Raw genomic sequence first — 3,402 nt, forward strand, 5'->3', positions numbered from 1 at the left:
GTTGTAATGTGACAAAATATGGAAAAGTTCAAGGGGTATGAATACTTTTGCAAACCACTGTATTAACAAACACCATTCTGTCGTCTTAGCAAGATTTGATACAAGGTCAATGGAAAACACAAAGATAAACACAAGTGATATCTAAGAATGATTATTGTTAGCAAATCTTGTTCTGACTTTAATCATTCTATCTGCAGATGAACAGCATGTCATGAAAACCTACGTCATTAAAGGATGTCATGAATAACTAGCTTAAACATAAAAGTATTAGTTCCACCACACTGTAAAAATGCTAGCATCAACTGTGGGAGTCCTACTTTGTTTGTTAGCAAAATATCTCACAAACCACTGGACAGATTTGATTGAAATGTTCAAAAAGTAAAGATTCAGTAAACACCTACAAGAGACTAAGTTTGGAAGTCAACCAGAGTCAGGATAACAGCTGATCGACATTAGCCAAAAGAAAAATGGTTGTGACTTTGTAAATTTTACAGATATTGAGCTAAAATTTGTTGTGGTAGTAGCTGAGAGTCCCTCACCTCATACTCTGAGCGTGAATTCTCATAAGTTACAGTACTGAGACTAGAGATTTGGCCTTATGGTTTATGGTGAAGGGGGGGGATAAAGAACTCAGTGGGGGCCCTGTAAGTGGGCCCATTGTTTTACCCAAACAGACACTGGTCTTCATGCAAACCTTCACATCCCTTGAATGAAAAACACAAAGTTAGAAACACTCAGTGTTCTGAGCCTCTCAGGATTCATAAAGAGGTTCCCAAGAATTCTTTTCCTTTGACTCCTCAGAGCCAGGCAGTGGTCTAAGTAGCGCAAAGAGGTCTCTAATTCAGTGCCACAGGCATCACACAGACCACTGTCATGGAGTCCCATCACCATTTCCTGGCAGTTCAGCAGGTTTTGCCCAGTTAGGACTCCAACCAGTGTACTTAGAGTTTTCCTTGTCAGGGCAAGATTTGGCCTTACTGAGCCCCATGCCCCCTGTACCGCTGGCAAACCAGCATTTCCTGTTTTCTATATCTTTTAACTTGTGTTAACTTAGGAAGTGTAAGTTCAACTTTGACATGTTTGGTATCAATAGAAAGCTACAAATCTTAGCTAAAAGCTCGAAACTATATTTACATCCACCACACAGTTCAAATGATATGTTGAATCAGAAAGTAAACAAACTGTACAAAATGGGATTGCTGCAAATCTGTAAATACATTACAACAAATCTGTAAAGGAAAGATTGTTGACATTTGTTTGTAAAGAAAGTCAAAGTTGTAAAGTGTATTGAAAAAATTTTTTGTTATTTGATTTTGAGTGAATATGGTCCAAGTGAAGTCAAATATAATTTATCATTATTTTACATAATATATATAATATATATGGTGACAAATAAATGTTTGGATATTTTTTCAAAAGAACAAACATTCAATAACAAATCTTTTCAGGCAGGTAAGAAAAAATAAATACTTTTACCATTGAAAACCTAACATTTACTAACATTTATTACTGGTACCTACATGGTCTGTCCTGTGCAGAATGACAAAGCACAAAATGATTTCTTTACCAAAACCTTCTGTAACTTTCCTCCAATTCATTTTAGCAGCATGAATCTTTGCACAGGTAATGTCCATGAGTTGATTTATGGTTTCCAAGAGTTTTTAGCCTACTTCAGTATGGTTTTAAATGGGTTAAATACTGTCAAATGCAAATTAATACTTACACTTCTAATAAAATCTCCCAAGTGTGAGCTATATTTTGATGCCAAGATTATTTAAGTGGAGCTTGTAAATGCTAAGACACACTCATTTACATTTCAGCATGGTATTTTGAGCAAAAACAACAATAAAACTCKTTGGGGCTTAAGAAGGCAGTACTTTGTTTTCTTTCTTATCAGCAGAAGATAATTGTGTTGGTTTTCAGAAATGATCATTAATGGATCYCCACCACATCCTGAATGCTACTTTAGATGTATTAAGGATCACAGGGTGGGGCTAAAAAAGCCAAACCACTAGGATGACAGAGCAGAACAAAAGCAGAGAAAGTGTAATAGAGCCAAGGGGTGAACATTACAGCCTTCATTTAAAAACAGCAGCACTCTGATTCCTATCTGGCTCAAGTGTTGCATCAGCACATAACAATCTTCAGACAGTCTGAACCAGACAGAAGTTATTGTTCTGTCTTGACTGGAAGGTTTTGCTTGTCCCCCCCATCATAACCAGCTCGGTCCTGTCTGCAGCAGGAGACCTGTGTAATCACATCACTGCTGACATCCAGCTGCACGGCCCCTCCCCTCACTGCCTCCCCCCGCATCCCTGTTTTGTTGGAGAGCTCTGGCTCTGGCAGCGTGCGGTCCTGCCTCGTCATGTGTGCAGTCACATCGGAGCAGATGGAGGAGCGAAAGGAAGAGGCAGAGACGAGAGAAGAGGGACAGTGTGGCAGCCTGCTAAAGAGGGAACTTGTTGGAGAGGACTGAATGACACGCCGGGGCGTTTGTTCGTGGCTGATTCTCTCAAGGTAAGCGTGAGAACTCACGGGAGACTTTTTTTTTTGGCTCTGCCAGGTTAGCAGAATTTGAAAAGTCCATAAAGTTCTCACTGTTCTCAGCAATCCTGATATTTCACAAGGTTGTAGTTTGCTTTGAAAAAACAAGCAGTGAGTTTAGAGATGATGCAGGATGCACTTCCTCTATAATAACACCAGAGTTATAAAAATATATAAAAAACAACCATCTCCAGCTGATATATGAGGAAGTCCAGATGAAATGATTTTATCAGAGCCTCCTGTCACACTCTGTGGGCTCCTGTTGCAGCTGTGGGCAGATGAAACTCACTGAGGCAATAAACTTTGAGAAGATGATTAAAAACTTATCACTGATGTTTGAGTTTGATTTCTGCTTTTAAGCTCACAACAAGGCCTCGGTGTGCACACTACACAAGGAAAAAAGACAAAAAGAGACTGAAAGAAGGACTGGGGTGGTTTTCCTGTTGGTCGTTAACAGAAGCTAGCAGGAATCTGTTCTTAATTATAGAACATTATGTTAAAAATGTTGGATTAGATGAAGATAAAGAAGTAATTGTTAGTTTGCCAAAAAAGTTATTATTAGTATAGCTAAAGGTCTATAAAATGGTATTTATGAGTTTCACTGAAAACTACAGTATATTTGAAAGTTGCTTTTTAAGCAGTGTTGTATAAAGTACCAAAAAGTAATACTTGAGTAAAAGTACCTTACCAAAAAATTACTTTGGTAAAAATTAAAGTCTCCTTTAGGAATATTACTTGAGTAAAAGTTTTAAAGTATCTGATATTTTTTTGTACTTAAGTATTAAAAGTAAAAGTATTGATTTAAAATGAACAGTTTAGATTTTCCATAATGACATTTTACAATAACAAGCTGGAATA

At 37.6% G+C, this 3,402-nt stretch overlaps 1 long non-coding RNA gene across 1 annotated transcript in view; it reads left to right on the top strand.

Moving 5' to 3' along the window:
- The first annotated feature begins 2,321 nt into the window (after positions 1–2,321).
- Positions 2,322–3,402, top strand: part of LOC106518407 (uncharacterized) — a 4,628-nt gene continuing 3,547 nt past the window's right edge. The window contains exon 1 of the long non-coding RNA XR_001310312.1: positions 2,322–2,517. This is a non-coding gene — a long non-coding RNA (uncharacterized LOC106518407). The remainder of the gene's footprint in view (positions 2,518–3,402) is intronic.

Source organism: Austrofundulus limnaeus, unplaced genomic scaffold (assembly GCF_001266775.1).
Source record: "Austrofundulus limnaeus strain Quisiro unplaced genomic scaffold, Austrofundulus_limnaeus-1.0 Scaffold60, whole genome shotgun sequence".
Lineage (NCBI taxonomy): Eukaryota > Metazoa > Chordata > Actinopteri > Cyprinodontiformes > Rivulidae > Austrofundulus > Austrofundulus limnaeus.